Consider the following 18,075-nt stretch of genomic DNA (forward strand, 5'->3'; position numbering starts at 1 on the left):
CGGTTTTCCTGTATTCATAACCCTTATTGCCATCTATTTATGTGATTATTCTGGTATATTATATCTTACACAGACTTATACCTGCCTTTCTATAGTGATCCAGTGCCTTTTTTTATGCATTCTGCACTTTTCTATGTATGTTTTAACTTTGTGAATTTAATAAAGTATATGGATTTATAATGATTTCATGTTTTAGCACAAAGTCGTAACATAACAAAGCATGAAAAAGGGTATGAAATCTTTCCAAATGCCATGTATTCACTTTATTCAGTAAAAAAAAGAAGTTACTAGTCCTTTTTGAAGGTCTTAACTTAAATAAGTTTTACAAGAAGTTTCCAATAAGGACAATGCAAATGCTACTTACAAATTTTACAATGGCTTTCCTAACATATTTGTGGAGTACATAAAGGCATTTATCTGATGTTTTATTATGTATAGTACACAACATTTTTTTCAGGCTTTTGACTCACATATACTGTATTACTGATCAGGTAGACCAGTCGTCCATTGTGTACTATTGCCAATGCTGTATTTCTACCCGCTGAATAGATTCCTGTGGGAAGTTTGTGCACTTGACATAGCAAAATGGGCCTAGACAATAGGCTAGAGTGCAAGGGGATCCTCAGGTGGACCCTTCCTCTGACACAATATTGTGTTGGGTTGTCCAGGCAGCTGAAAAGATTCCCCTTTCCACTCCCTTGCACTCCACTTCCTGACCCGTGCTGACAAAATCTATTATCAGTGTACAAACAGGTTTGTGCAGGTGACACTGATGACAGATTTCCTTTCATATCTTCACCAAAAACAAGGCCCATCCCTTCAAGTCACTGGAAACTATCTGGCTTTGTTGATATGGGATAAGAGTGAGGAAAGGTAATAAAAAGGTAATAAAACACAGTTGTGGTTAGGATCTGTTAGGCACAGAAAAATGGACCAAACAGACCCTGAACCGGTCAGAGCACAGTGGCCATGTGAACTTAGCCTAATGTAAATTTGCTGTGTGTGATGTTTTAGTAATACATATGTATAAGGGGGGTTCTCACACACAGGATTATATATATTTTTTTTTTCATTAGGCAAAGCTAATGTTAGCCTCATAAACCCTTGACAAAGCCAGGGATCTGGCAAAACGTCGGGGAGGCTGGTGATTAGTTTTAGGCAGTGATCTCTCTATCAGTGACTACTAATACATTAAATATATAGGAGGTAGTTAATATTAAATGGCGCTAACAATAGGAGATGGAGTGAGATACCATCAGATGCCCGCCAAGGGCAAAGGATGGTGTCAGAGACCTCCACCTAGGCGATAACTGTATTATCTTACTGCCTAGATACATATAAGAGCTGGTAATAACAGCCATTATAGAGTTAAAGAAATATTAGAATGATCACTGATATTTTTAACCCCTCATGTGTGTTCTATTATTGTTGTTTTTTTTATGCACAATAATAAAAGTTATATTTTAGTGAGTCCCTAGCAATTGGGCTTTCTTTCTCAGAGAGTTCTTCCTCCAAAGGGTTATTGATATATTGCAACCTTATGACTTCAATGGGTAAGAAAATCCGTAGCAGTAAATACACAGCAAAATACGGCATGTGTGACTCTACCCTAAAGGCAAAAATGAAATCTAAAAAGAAGGAGGTTACACAGGCTAAATGTGAATGGCATGAGGTTAAAAAATAAAAAAAAAATTTTTTTATAAAAAGCAAAATGTTCCATCAAAACATCCCTGTATACGGAAAAATAGAAGAGTTATATGTTCTGAAGAGAACAATTTTAACCATACCGATTTTCTTACAAAAAGTTAGCATTTATTTTAAAAAAGTAGTAAAATTATAAGTTAATAAAAGTTAAATTAATAAAAGTTGTGTATCATTGTAATTGTATGGACCTACACAATAGATATAATGTTCCATTTTGACCGTATGTACTGTATAGAAACAAAAACCCCCAAAAGTACCAAAATTACTTTTTTTATTTCAATTTTCCCCAAAAAATTTTAGGGGACTTCACTGCCGATTTTGTGGTAAAATGAATGATGTCATTACAAAATACAATTGGCAGTGCATTAAACAAGCCCTCATATGGGTCTGTAGGGGGAAAACTGAAAGGGTTGGATGGGTTTTTGATATAGATGCCCTTTAACATGTATTAGTACTACAACCTGCTATCAGGCAACAGGTGGAATATGAGCCAGCCAAGCTAGGCTGGCACGTCAAGATGACACATGAATGTTTTTGTGTCAGTCACATATTATATAGAGATTGCCTAAGAGAGTCCCATAAAATGTCACTTAAGTTCCTCATAAAGTGCACACTTTCACTCATCAAACAATAAAAGAATCTGACATTTACATTAGATGCCATCAGTATGATGAATAGTGATGTAAAGCTTCATATCTCCCAGCTGAGGGTATAGCTTGGCAACACATCTCACTTTCTTTCACCATACATGGGAAATTACATTTGGGATTTCTTTGACATAATAGTAGTATTGGGACGTAAGGTGGATTCCTCATGGCGGATGCTGATGCCCATTTATACACTGCCCAAATCAAGTTTATGTATGTTCTTTGTTCCTGATAATATTAACTGGAAACCTGATCTCCATGAGTAAATATTGGCTAGGTAAATATGGTAATGACCTCTTTGGCTCGCTCTCTCTTACAAGGTTTGGAAAAATGGAAAGAATGGCGTGGAAAACCTTGCATAATTTTATTTAGAACTAGTAAACTGAGTAATGTATACTAGGTGGGAACTAACTAGTAGCGCTGTTAATGAAGGGAACCTGTTACTAGTTTAATTCTACCAGAACCGTGGGCAGCATGGAACACTAATAAACTTCCCCATCACAACAATGTTCTTCTATGCTGTTTCAGAGTAATTGTGATGTACAGTGCCTTACATAAGTATTCCCCCCCCCCCCCCCCCCTGCATGTATCTACATTTTCATGGTAAAAACAAAAAAAAAAGAATATGGCACAACTGCAAACCTACCAAGACAAGACCATCCACCTAAACTGACAAGCTGGGATAGAAGAAAACTAGTGTAAAGCATGGAAAAAGAAAAAGGAATACAAAAAGGCACTCTAAGTGTTGTTACCACTGGTAAAAATATATCTAAAGATAGGCAAAGGACAAGAGTAGTAATTCTTACCGCTCATATTTTTGTATTGCTTTTTGGGCTTCTGGTGTGTCAGCAGGATCATAAGATCAGCTTGGACATCCAGCCACTGCTTGCATCAAAGTCTGCGGTATAGTCATGCATCCAAAGTAGTAGTCCCACAAAAGATCCTCCGTGGATGGGATGGTTTCTTGGAGACTAGAGAAAAAAAATTAACGACTCGTACGGGCGCTCCTATGGCTATGGAGTGGGTGTTTAACCCCTTAAGGACCAGGCCATTTTACACCTTAGGACCAGAGCGTTTTTTGAACATCTGACCACTGTCACTTTAAGCATTAATAACTCTAAGACGCTTTTACCTATCATTCTGATTCCGAGATTGTTTTATCGTGACATATTCTACTTTATGTTATTGGTAAAATTTTGTCGATACTTGCATCGTTTCTTAGTGAAAAATTCCAAAATTTTATGAAAAAATTGAAAATTTTGCATTATTCTAACTTTGAAGCTCTCTGCTTGTAAGGGGTGAAAGGAGAAAAAGACCCCCAAAATTTGTTAGGCAATTTCTCCCGAGTACGGCGATACCCCATATGTGTCCCTAAACTGTTGCCTTGAAATACGACAGGGCTCCAAAGTGAGAGCGCCATGCACATTTGAGGCCTGAATTAGGGATTTGCATAGGGGTGGACATAGGGGTATTCTACGCCAGTGATTCCCAAACAGGGTGCCTCCAGCTGTTGCAAAACTCCCAGCATGCTTGGACAGTCAACGGCTGTCCGGCAATACTGGGAGTTGTTGTTTTGCAACAGCTGGAGGCTCCATTTTGGAAACTGTGGCGTACCAGACGCTTTCATTTTTATTGGGGAGGGGGGCTGTGTAGGGGTATGTGTATATGTAGTGTTTTTTACTTTTTATTTTATTTTGTGGTAGTGTAGTGTAGTGTTTTTAGGCTACAGTCACATGGGCGGGGGATTACAGCGAGTTTGAGCTGCCGCGCAAAATTTGCTGCATCGCAAACTTGCAGCCTGATACTCACTGTAAGCCCCCTGCCCATGTGAATGTATCCTGTACATTCACAGGGGGGGGGGGACCTCCAGCTGTTGCAAAACTACAACTCCCAGAATGCACAGTCCATCAGTGCATGCTGGTAGTTATAGTTTTGCAACAGCTGGAGGCACACGGGTTGGGAAACACTGAGTTAGGAAACAGACAATGTTTCCCAACCAGTGTGCCTCCAGATGTTGCAAAACCACAACTCCCAAACATTCTCAGGCATGCTGGGAGTAGTAGTTCGGCAACATCTTTAGAGCCAGATGTTGCCGAACTACAACTCCCAGCATGCTTGGAGTTGTAGTTTTGCAACATCTGGAGGACTACAGTTTGCAAACCACTAATACAGTGGTTCCCAATCTGTGCCCTTCCAGATGTTGCAAAACTACAACTCCCAGTATGCCCTTACTGTCCAGGCATGCTGGGAGTTGTAGTTCTGCAACATCTGAAGGGCCAGATGTTACAGAACTACAACTCCCAGCATGCCTGGACAGTAAGGGCATGCTGAGGATGTGTAGTTTTGCAACATCTGGAAGGGCACAGTGGTCTCCAAACTGGACCTCCAGATGTTGCAAAACTGCAACTCCCAGCATGCCCAGACGCCAAGGGCTGTCTGGGCATGCTGGGAGTTGTAGTTTACAGGGTCCCATTACAGCAATGCATGTCGCTTTACGGCGATGTGCATTGCTGTAAAGGGCCCGACCGCAGCTGAAGATCAACTCACCTGTCGCCGCCGCTGTCTTCATCGCCGGGATCCGGGTCTTCAGGGACGAGGTAAGTACCGGGGCCGGTCCCCAGCACTCCCCCGTCCCCCGCCGCGTCCTCCGGTCTTCCTCCCGTCCTCTCCGGACTTTCAGGGGCCGGGCAGGGCGGGAGGAAGTAACCGCCCCCCCCCCCCCCCCCTACGATTGGTCGGTTAACTAAACGACGGATCGCAGGGGATCGGAGGAGGTGGCAGGCTTGCCTCCTTGCTCCTAGGCTCCAGCATGGTCCTGGCTGTCTGTGACAGCCGGGATCATGCGAAATTACCGGGCAGTCGGGTCCCAGAGACCCGATCAGCCCGGTATCGCCGCAGATCGCAAGGGCGATTTCCCTTGTGATTTGCGGCGATCGCCGACATGGGGGGCCTACATGGCCCCCCTCGGCGTTTGCCCTGGATGCTTGCTGAAGGATTTCAGCAGGCATCCAGTTCCGATCTCAGCCCGGCGAGCGGCAGAGACCGGAAAACGCCATGACGTTGTGGAACGTCATTGGTCCTTAAAGCCCAGGGTGCCATGACGTTCCACAACGTCATTGGTCCTTAAGAGGTTAAACATAATTAACAGACTGATACAGAAAATAATTAAACTGTGGCTTTATTCAAAAGGACTACGTGTTTCAAGAACTAAACTGTTCTCTTCATCAGGTGATATATATACTTCTGTGTCTTTTGCAGTGACCCAGTTTTAATGTACCTGTCTTTCTTATTCTAATAAGAGGCTGCTTCACTATTATCAAATTTTGAGCTTCAGAGGAGGAATTATTTAGGCTATCAAAATTAATAACCAAAACATAAAAAGGTTTTACCATTGTTTAGTTTGTAGCCTTAAGTATTTGGACCAACAGACCAAAATGTGATATATGTGTCATTGGGAATTTTAAAAGTTAAAGGGAGTCTGTCATCAGTGCCACCCACACTATCCTGTTGGTACAGGCTATTAGTGTGGGTGACACAGAGGAAAATTATATTAACCATGGCCTGATCTGTGGCCCTATCTGCCCTTTTCCTCCTTATGTGGGTGGCAGGCTTGGTGTACAGGCGGCACTCCAGATGCATGCTTCCTCACGTGGCCTGGCTGTGACATCAGTGTGTTCCTGGAGCCCCGTCCATATACCAAGCCTGCCACTAGAATAAGGAGGATAACAGGTGAACTGGGCCACGGATTGGCTTGTGATATAATTTACATAAGTGTTACCTGCAATCAGGGCTTGCCGTTTCAGACCTGTCTTAATCCACTTATCCCTCATGTTAACCACCTCCAAATAACAACCCCCTTATTCCACATATCAGACACCCCTAAAACACTAACCTTTACCTCAACAATGGCTTGGACATAGCTGTAATAGGAATATTGCAATGAGCATTGAGAGCTCCCTGTTGGACCATGTCCTAAATGGAAGTGCTTATTGTGCTTTGGACAGGGCTTTGTAACGCCCATATTCCGATTTAGTAGTAAACCCGTCCGGTTATGGCAGAAACTGCGGTTTTCATCCCCACCTCCCATCATGTCTTTACAATCCATCATTTTAGACAATATTAGTAATGAACATTAGGGCGTAAATTCCCAACATCCATAAAGGTCTGGCATTTATTTTTCACACACATAGATTGTGGGCATAAGAGGTCAAACCAACACAATGCAGAAATGTTAAAAGCTTTATTGGAATTTAAAAAGGATGTGGACATACATTTTCACTGACAAATAGGATGTGGGTATTTATCTTTACACTCCAATTCACTTTAATTAGTTGTATATTGTATAGTCTTTGTAGCTGCTTAATGTATACAGCATATAATCCCAGGGATATAGGTCAATGGATTTAACAAACATCTAGTACTCAATTAAAGATTAGCTCTAGAATTTTTATAAAGATTTCTGTTCATAAATAAATTTACAAATTACAAGGTATATAGTTACGCTCACACTTGCCACAATACTATTCGTACTGACCTGCTGCTGTCACCAAAAGTAACTCTGACAATTTTTTTAAACTACTGATGACTACAACTATATCATATGTAAGTAAAGAAACAATCATACGTTGCACTCGCCACATTTTTGTAGTTGCCGAAAATTCTAAATGACTTTATTGAAGAGGTACGGTATACATCAGTGCAGAAGGAAGGGAGGGAATATGTGTACCAGGTATTGAAATATCTCCAGCCATACGGAAGTTATGTGGGAACATACATTTCCCATTGATTTGCATGGGACTTTAAAAAAAAAACACTGACCCTCACAAATGGGGGTAGTTAAGGGTTAAATTAACTATCTTATATTTTAAGTGGACATATAAGTAACATGTGACCAAGTATTGTCAAAATATCTCCAGCCGTTTGGAAGTTATGCAGTAACATATATTTTCCATAGACTTGTATGGGACTTTAAACAAAAACCCCAACCCTGGCAAATGGGGGTGGGTAAGGGTTAAATCACCTATCCTATGTTTGTTGTTGACATATAAGTAACATGTGTGCCAAGTTTCATGTTAATATCTTTACCCGTTTGGATGTTATGCTAGAACATACACACATACATACATACCATACATACATACATACATACATACATACATACATACACACACACACACACACACACACACATACACACACACACATTGGCCCTGGAAAGTGGAGTGTTTATTCTGGAGTGATTTCAATATAACTCTTCTTTTTTTTTTCAGGGTTATTTACTATTCTGTCACACAAGTTGGTTATTTTTGTGTCGCACGTTTTTTTTTGTGTCGCACTAGTCAATTGTGTCGCACAAACTCTGAGCTAAAGAAAATAGTTGTGGGAGTCAAAATGGTTTAGTTTGTTTTTCAAACATTACAACAATTCTCCTTGTTTACCAGCTTGGGTGTTAAATTGATTTAAACCTAATATTGCAAATAGGATAGGGGATAAGATGTCTAAGCACCGGAGTACCCCTTTAGGAGGATTGTGACAGGAGCATTGCTTGTCATGTTGACACCCCTGCAATGTGACTTCGGGGAGCCAATACAGTAGAATCTCCCAATAGCGGACACTCACAGGGAATAAAAAAAAGTGTCCGCTATTAAGAGATGTCCTCTATTGGGAAAAAGGCTCAAAAATATTTCTAAATGACCGAATACAGTATTGTACTCACTCCAGAGTGTAATCTATATATATAAAACTCAATGGCCCTCATTTACTAAAGTCCAACCGACTCTTTTTCTGTGCGACACTTTATGCGACCAAGTTTTTGTCGCACAACCGACACTTTAGAAAACACTCGGAGTGTTTTTTTTCCCTCTGAAATGGGCGTGTTTTATGCAAAAATGGGCGTTTTACCGACAAAAAACAAAAAATACTCAGAATACTTCCAAAATCACTCGAGAAAATGTGTGAGTTTGCCTCACACAATAACCGACAGCCAAGAGGCCGAGTGAAATTCCAAAAATGGAGTGATTTCTAACAAGGGACTGTTTGCCATTGTGTTTTGTGTGAAAGTAACTTGTTTTATAACCGGTAAACATTTTGTACAGTTCAACACTTTTATGAATAAAATATTGAATGCTTTTGTGATAGTTAATGTTTAGATATTTTTTTTCTTTTTAACACATTTGCAATATTAGGTTTAAATCAATTTAACAACAAGCTGGTAAACAAGGAGAATTGTTGTAATGTTTGAAAAACAAACTAAACCATTTTGACTCACACAACTATTTTCTTTAGCTCAGAGTTTGTGCGACACAATTGACTAGTGCGACACAAAAAAGCGTGCAACAGAAAAATAACCAACTTGTGTGACAGAATAGTAAATAACCCTGAAAAAAAAAAGAAGAGTTATATTGAAATCACTCCAGAATAAACACTCCACTTTCCAGGGCCAATGTGTGTGTGTGTATGTATGTATGTGTGTGTGTATGTATGTGTGTATGTTCCAGCATAACATCCAAACGGGTAAAGATATTAACATGAAACTTGGCACACATGTTACTTATATGTCAACAACAAACATAGGATAGGTGATTTAACCCTTACCCACCCCCATTTGCCAGGGTTGGGGCTTTTGTTTAAAGTCCCATACAAGTCTATGGAAAATATATGTTACTGCATAACTTCCAAACGGCTGGAGATATTTCGACAATACTTGGTCACATGTTACTTATATGTCCACTTAAAATATAAGATAGTTAATCTAACCCTTAACTACCCCCATTTGTGAGGGTCAGTGTTTTTTTTTAAAGTCCCATGCAAATCAATGGGAAATGTATGTTCCCACATAACTTCCGTACGGCTGGAGATATTTCAATACCTGGTACACATATTACAGGTCGGAATATGAGGACGGGATGGTCGGGATAGGAGGTTAAGATAGGAGGACGGGATGGTCGGGATAGGAGATCGAGATAGGAGGTCCGGATAGGAGGTAGAGATAAGAGGACGGGATAGGCAGAGAAGTCGTTGGAAGCAGTAATGGAAATAATCTCCAACTATGGTAGACTCTCCTACTACCATTTAAACTCATCTAAGACCCAGGCCTTCCCAATTAATATGTCCCCACAACAAATTGCCCTTTTTAAATCCACATACTCTTTTGACTGGAGAGATCTCCATCCTTAATATACAAACTAAACTATGATTCCCTCCTGGAGGAAGTGCAGAAGGAGTTGGAGGATTTCTCTAAAAGTGAGATTTCATGGACCGGCAGAATAGCCACTTTTAAAATGTTCGTTCTCCCGAAATTTTTGTATTTGTATTGCACCCTGCCTGTTGCTCTGACAGACAAATTCTTCACAAAGGCCCACTCAATTCTTTCTCAGTTTGTCTGGGGTTATAAGAAACCACGAATAGCACGACATATTATGACAAAAACTAGAGACACAGGAGGATTGGCTATGCCAGACCTAAAACTTTATTACATAGCGACACTAGTATCTATGCTTAAGGGGTGGGTACAACCTGATAGTGACATACCTTGGATACATCTTGAACAGTCCTTAGCATCACCTTATGTGTTGAAGGATCTACTATACTTATCATTTTGGAACTTACCTTTACTTAGAGGCCTGGGTCCAACGGTGACAGCAGCACTTGGGGCATGGCATACATTTCACAATATATCTGACTCGGGTACCATACCCAACATCTCATGTCTTTCATTAACCCTCATTCAAGCATTACTACCACAAACTGACATGACTGGTTGGATAACAAGTGGTATAGCTTCAATAGCAGATATTTTTCTCAACAATACACTATTACCCTTCCAGGACACTTGTACTAAATTCTCCCTACCTGCTACTGACTTCTTTAAATGATTACAAATACGCCATTTATTGCAGGGGATGTCATTGTCGGGTCTCAGGATGGATAGACTTGCCTTCCTATATATAACACGGGCCCACAGGGCCTTAAGCCCTTCTATAATGCCTTAATACACCATACCTCCTTTTGTAAAATCCCACCCTCTTAGAAGCTGGGAGAGGGACCTACAATCCTCATTTACTGCAGAGGAATGGCAGGGAGCCTTTAAAATGTACCGCTTATACTTAAAATGTTCTTCACATGTTGAGTCTGTTATGAAAATGACTTTGAGATGGTATTACACCCAGATCGTTTGGCCCTTATATACCCATCGATTTCTTATAACTGCTGGAGGGGCTGTGGTTGCAGAGGTACTGGCTGCATTGTAAGAAACTGTTGAGAGAAATATTCCCCCCGGCCAGCCTAATGGTCTCCCCAATTGGTACTCCTCTGGATAGGGGTTGATAATATTCCTCTAAAAGGAAGGGCATTGACTTGTATAATATGTGCAATTGCTAAAACTGTATTACTCCAAAATTGGAAATCAGCTGAAGTCCCGAACTCAGAAGACCTACTTGCGGCAATTGGACTTAAATGTACGTATGAGAAAATTATTTCTTTTGGGACTGACACTTACCATAAATATCTATCTAAGTGGCGCTGCTGGCTGGTATCTCCGTACGGCCAGAAGACACAATCCAACTCTGTAGTGTGATACGACAACACTTACTAATAGGCCAGAAACAACTATATCTATGTACCTATAGAGAATACTATTATAATCATTCACAGCCTTGCAAAAGTTACTTTTCAGTATGATGTTTATCTAATAGTCCTTGTCATAATAATGATAAGATAATAAGTGATTATTCACCAATGTTGATTTCACTGTTTTAATGTTATATTATTGTGTACTATTGTTACAGTCTCACAACGGTTGCCGGGTATACCTTGCTTGTTTGTACTTTTCTTGAAAAACCCAATGAAAACGAATAATAAAAAAATAGGATGGGATAGGTGGATGGGATAGGAGGTCGGGATAGGAGGACAGGATAGGAGTACGGGATAGGAGGTCAGGATAGGAGGACGGGATAGGAAGTCTGGGTATGAGGACGGGATATGGAGTTGGGCTATGACAACAGTATGAGGATAGGATATGAAGTTAAAAGCTTCCTCTGTTGATTTTCCTCCACAACAAGGATTAGGAAGGAAAAACCGGGCAACGCCGGGTACTCAACTAGTATATATATATATATATATATATATATATATATATCTAAAACATGATAAAAAGGAATATTACAGTTGAATCTCCCAGTGCCATTTAATCATCCCTTATCACCCCCTGTACCATTTCATCTCCCCTTTATACCCTGTGCTACTTTATTCCCCCTTTGCCTTGTGCCAAATCATCCCCCCCCCCTTACCCCCTGTGCCACATCATTTCTCCTTGATCCCCCCGTGCCATTTTATTACCCTCTGTGCAAATTCATCACCCCCCTCTTTACCATCCCCTGTGGGAATTGATGTGGCACAGGGGGTAATAAAGGTGGGGGATGATTTGGCACAGGGGAAATAAAGTGGCACGGGGGGGATCGGGGGGGGGGGCGAATAATGTGGCCAGCGGACATACAGAAACAGAAGACCACTGTTCAAACAGCTGTCTTCTGTGTTGGGGCTGCAGGGGGGTGCAGCAGGGGCCAGGGCCCCCTGGGAGCCTGGGCCCCTCACAGGGGTATTGGCAGTACCCCCCCCCCCCCTGACGGCGGCCCTGTGTACAAGGTAGGGCCTGGCACATAAGCCTGGTTGTCCCCAATTGGGAGTGTTTTGTCCCCTATTGGGTGTGTCCGCATCCACTATTGGGAGTGTCCCCTATTAGGAGGGTGCAAATACATTAAGTCTTATGGGACTTTGCCAGGAAATGAAAAACTGTCCGCCATTCGGAGGTGTCCTCTATTGGGAGGTGTCCGCTAAAGTAGATTTTACTATATATTTATTGGCAGTGAGCCTGGAAAAGCAGGAAAAAGATTGGACGGCATGGAGGCAGATAGGGAACCTCTTACCGTCACGTTAACTGGTTGGGACCCCCACAGTGGTCCCGATTAGTCTCCAAACCCACCAGCAACAGTATTTTACTGGATTTAGGTCCCGTAATTGACTTTGATTACAGGATCTAAAGGATTATTATTCGCTGCATGCTATTAGCTCCGGCCCCTCAGTTAAATCATCACATCTATTACGGCTCTAGCCAACAATACCCTGTTGGAATTCTCCACCAGCTTATAATGCTGCTCATATAAAATCATTGAGCATTAGGTAAGAAAGCAGCACAGATCTCCCATGTGTTGCCAGACTCCCCACACAAAATAAACTCCTCCAGCTTAGAATCTGTAAACCTGCCAGAACTTTCAAGATAGTGCCAACTTTCCCCACCCTAGCTTTTGTCTCTTAAAGGGGCAGTGATTTCTTACTAAAATAGAGAGTAAAAGTTTAACTTTTCCTAAATAAATATATTTAAGAATGTTTTCTTTTGAGTTTTCCATTTTTTAGGTTTCCCAGGGGTTGGTGCTCTTTAAGCAGCTACAAAGACTACACAATAGACAACTAATTAATGTGAATTAGAGTATAAAGACAAATACCCACATCCTATTTGTCTGTGAAAATAAATGCCCACATCCTTTTTGAACTTCAATAAAGCTTTTAATATTACAGTGTTATGTTGGTTGATCTTCCATCCCACAATCTATTTGTGTGTAAAAATGAATGCCAGACCTTCATGGATGTAGGGCTTTTAGTAATGTTCTTTGCTAATGTTGTGTTGACTGATGGGCTGTATAGTCATGATGATAGATGGGGAGGGGAGTTGTGAGTTTCAGACATGTTTGCTTCTTCATCAGAATATGGACACTACACACTCCCATCCATTAAGCTGTTTCATTTACTTCAGGACATGGTCTCATGGAGCTCTCTATATTCATTGTTATATTCCTATCACAGCTATGTCCAAGCCATTGTTGAAGTGAAGGTTAGTGTTTTTAGGGGTGTCTGATATGTGGAATAAGGGGGTGGAAGACTGCTATGCTTTAGAATGGTTAATGTGGGGATAAAGGGGTGGGAACAGGTCGGACATAGAATGCCATCACTCAAGTAGGCTGGGTGAGGGTTGTGGAAAAATGGGTGGGGAACCCATCACTTTGCCAGAAGGGGAAGGGTTGTTGAGTTGGGGTTTGGGACAGTGGGAGCGTATCACCTGTCACCTTACTACTGATGGGGGTTTAATGAATAAACTAGCCCCTGTACTACTAGCGCACACCTCTTAAAGGAATATTATCATCTGAGACATTTATAGCATATCCACAGGATATTCCATAAATCTCCTTTATTTGCAGGTCCCACTGCTGGTACCCACACCTATGTCAGAACGACATTTCTCTGGTCCCTATAGCCTGTCTGTGGTGGAGGAAGGTTGATGTGAAGCCTAAAATAACCAAGCTGGCTGCTTCACATCATTTGCATAACTTCCTCTTACCATTGATGGGATTTGGGTAAATTGTGCAGCCCCCTCCACCAAAGAGGCCGTTCTAGAGATATGTGTGGGTCCCAGAGGTGGGATCCATATCTATGAGACATTTATGGCATATCCTGTGGATATTATATAATTGTTCCAGATGAGAATACTCTCTTAATAAATCCGGAACACCAACAGCTATTATTAATGCCAGTCGACTGGTATAAATCCTACTTGATATCTACACCAGCTACACCAGCTATGATTTATCCAGTTGACTGGTGTTAATAGTAAAATTGCCACAATACTGTAGCCACGTCTCCCTCATGCCAGGCTCTCCACTTGTTCCAAAGTGCAACGTAAACCCACAAAAAAATGCACAACTTATTTTTTTTGGTAATGCAAATAACACAGTGATATCCATTTCTTACTGGACATTAATGTTGTGTATTTTGCACAGTTGCCTGTTCAAAGTGTTAATAAGCTAAAGAAAAAGACTGAAATAAATTACATTTTCAGGCCTCATTAGGTTACAATAACAATTTACCCCATACAGTGTTCACAATATGGCCGGATCCATTATGTACACATAATTAATGAATTAATGCCACAAGCCTGGATACTATAAAAGGAATTGCATGAAACCTACTTGAAAGTAAACCTAATTAATGATACCCTAGTCTAGTAATGTTATATAGAATTCAAAAGAAAGACTTCAATAAGAAGAAGTCAATAAGAAGTTTGTCCTTCCATGTTTCAGTGTTGTACACGCATGTTCCCCACGTAATATGTCGTTGAGTTTTAATCAGTGGGTAAAATACTTTGTAGCTTGGACCTTTTTGTTTTGATTCTCAAAAATGGATTTCAAAGGCCAACTATGAGGACAAGTTTGCTAAGGTATTGAATTTTACAATTGTATGGACTTCTTCAGTTTATAATAAGATTTCCTTATATGGGTAGAATTGTGTATATGCAAAGTATCTTTGGATCTTGTATACTTGTCTGGCTGTATACAGAGCACACCATATCAGGAATATTATTTGTAGAAAGTATTGTGCTTTGGCAATATAGGGGTTAATTTTTGTGTCCATGTTTGTTTGATATCCTCATGTAGGAACAATACCACACCAAAGATATTTATGGTGCTCCAAACTTGATGTATACAAAGCCATGGTTAGTATGGTAGAGAAATAACATGACCAGCAACCATGGGAGAAGACATTCATGTGGATTTATGGGAGGATGTGTAGCACATAAAAGAATCTAAAACGTGAAAAATGGTCAGTAAATGTTTTTCCTTGGATGTAATCTCTGAGTTTAGATTTCAGCATTACCTGCTGATTTATTGTCCCATTAGAGGCAGTAGCCACAAGTAGGTCTATTACGTTGTCCATGGAGGTCCTAAAACTACTGGATGGGCTTGTAAATGTTGTTTTTGTTTTTTGGGGTGGGGGATGTAAATAAAATATGCTGTGATGGTCTTCTACCCCTTGCCCCTTTGGGGCATATAATGAAATCCTTGAGATACAAACTTGGTTAGGCTCCACCAAAGTTTTCACCATACATTTATACAATACAAAGTTCTACAATGGGAAGACTCTGTCTGCATCTTGAGATTTTCACAAAAGCTTTTAAAATATTTGTAGATCCAGAGAGAGTAAATAAGTGATGTAGAACATACACATTAGCCCTATCACTTCATTGATGTTTGTGAAGACATTTAGATAATACTTACTAATGTATTTTTTGTAAGGATGGAGGCTGATAAGGTACAGGATCCTGGATAAGTAATAGGTTCCAGGCTTTGAAGGAGGGGCTTCAAAATGATATATAAGGTATAGGGTTGGCATGATAGCTTTTTAACACACCCTTGGGCAGCAACGGGACTGCCATATAGGAAGGGTGTTTTGTGAAACATATCAAAGACCCAAAGACAGAAGGGCAATGGCCATGAACCTCCCCTTTCTTCTTTGCTTCAGCGTTTTGCTGGGCAGCACAGGTACGTAGCACAAGACAATTATGGACAGAAAATACATCAGCCAGATACCATACACAACTGGACACAACACCACTTCAGCACTTTATCTTACATGAAAGTCTAGGATTTACTGATTCACTGGGACCAACAACACATAACTGCACATGGCAACTCCAACGACTTCCTCCAAATGTAGCTCATGTCAATATTGCATAAGATATCACAAATGGATGGCTGCTCTGCATTCCTTTATATACAGGATGTTTCTTCACTGCTATTTCTTTATATAAGAAACATGAAGATGAAATGAACTTGGTGTAAAAGAATATTATATTGAGCCATATTAGAACAAATAATAACAACTTCCTCCATTCATATTTAGTTCCAGGAATTCTATAAACCTACATTTACCGGTCCTCATATTCGGGAATATGAGAACAATGCAAGAGAGGAATGCATTGTTTCACCACTTTTATATAAAGTATATCAGGTCATCTAAAATACATAGAGGAACAAGGGGAATCCCTTAAATTTTGTAGTAAGTTGGGTTTTGCTTTCGAAACCAGCAGAAAAATATTCAAACCCCTATTTATATTTGTTCCTATGCAATATATTATTACATAAAAAACAGACAAAAGAGTAAAGGAGATAAATTAATATATATAAAAAAAAAAAAACAGAAACAGTGCGTCTACAATCACCAGCCCACTCTGTAATTCACATTATATGAGTGGGGATAAGACCTGTTGAGAACAGCTAGCCTTTAATGGATAAGCACACTCAGGGTATGTTCACACAGTAAAATGAAGTGGCTTATTTTACTTTCCTGGCTCATTTCCATCATTTCCCATCAGCAGAAATACGTCCACAAAATAAATTGGGGACACATTTTCACTGATTATGGATGATATTGCATTTGGATTATAAAATGGACCATTATATTTCAGCATACCCTCAGTTATAAGCTTGATATTAACCTACAACATTTTTCATGCAACAGTATATATTGTTGGTTTGGATAAGGGGGTTAGTATTTTGGGGGTTGTTTTTTTGCATACATTTATTTCAGTGTTATTTTCAGAATACATTTTCATAGTTATACATCACACTCTTATTATACATTTTATGTGGGTATACTGCTTAAATTGTGTCTCTAGTATGGAGTCTCTTTTCTTCTATGTACATAAATGTTTTTTTTAGCCGTATTAGTACCCTTTGTTCAATGTTGTGCCCTGACCTGTCTTTTCTTAGCTCCTCATGGCATTCACAGAGCAATTCCTTTATATACAGGATGTTTCTTCACTGCTATTTCTTTATATAAGAAACATGAAGATGAAACGAACTTGGTGTAAAAGAATATTATATTGAGCCATATTAGAACAAATAATTAATTCAATTCCTTACACATATATATATATTGAAAGGTTTCTGTTGAACTTCTGCACCAATGCTTTAGGCCTGAGAATGTTAAAGGGGTATTCCAGGCAAAACCTTTTTTTATATATATCAACTGGCTCCGGAAAGTTAAACAGATTTGTAAATTACTTCTATTAAAAAATCTTAATCCTTCCAATAGTTATTAGCTTCTGAAGTTTTCTGTCTAACTGCTCAATGATGATGTCACGTCCCGGGAGCTGTGCATGATGGGAAAATATCCCCATAGGGATTGCACAGCTCCCGGGACGTGAGTCATCAGAGAGCAGTTAGACAGAAAACAACAACTCAACTTCAGAAGCTAATAACTATTGGAAGGATTAAGATTTTTTAATAGAAGTAATTTACAAATCTGTTTAACTTTCCAGAGCAAGTTGATATATAAAAAAAAGTTTTGGCCTGGATAACCCCTTTAAGAATACGTTGTAATAGACACAATGCAGCAGACATGATGAGCAATATCTTTGGTTCTGCTCACATAATTGTAATGAGGTTAGGAGGTCAGTCTAAAATGGACTCTAACCTTTCAATACACTTTTCTTAAGTCCATAGTAGAAGCAACTATAAGAAACTTGTTTACCATATCTTATTAGAGAAAATGCTTCATTTTTCATATATCAGGCTTTCCAACCCCACCACTTCCTCTGCTTATATACATCTCCAAACAAATCAGCCTACTGAAATTTTAGGTTACAGCTACTTATGGAAACCAATGGATAGGTTAGATCTGAGGAGAGGGAGTGACTGGACTAAGACAGTGGCAGGGAAAGAAAGAGACTTAGAAAGGCTCCAGCAGCATGTAATATGTACTATATCTTAACCAGGTGCTTGATCCACAGCTTACACTACTCTGTTCTGCTCTATAATGTTCTCTGTCATGCAACTTCTGATAACGTTCTACATAGGGGAGCAGTATTTTCTTCTTATGTGTGTGCAGTGTATGG

The 18,075-nt window shown here is 39.9% G+C and overlaps 1 protein-coding gene across 1 annotated transcript in view; it reads left to right on the forward strand.

Moving 5' to 3' along the window:
- MUC6 (mucin 6, oligomeric mucus/gel-forming) overlaps window positions 1-18,075 on the forward strand; it is a 201,357-nt gene that overhangs the window by 97,409 nt on the left and 85,873 nt on the right. The window lies entirely within an intron of this gene.

The sequence above is a fragment of the Hyla sarda genome, chromosome 6, assembly GCF_029499605.1.
Source record: "Hyla sarda isolate aHylSar1 chromosome 6, aHylSar1.hap1, whole genome shotgun sequence".
NCBI classification, from domain to species: Eukaryota; Metazoa; Chordata; class Amphibia; order Anura; family Hylidae; genus Hyla; species Hyla sarda.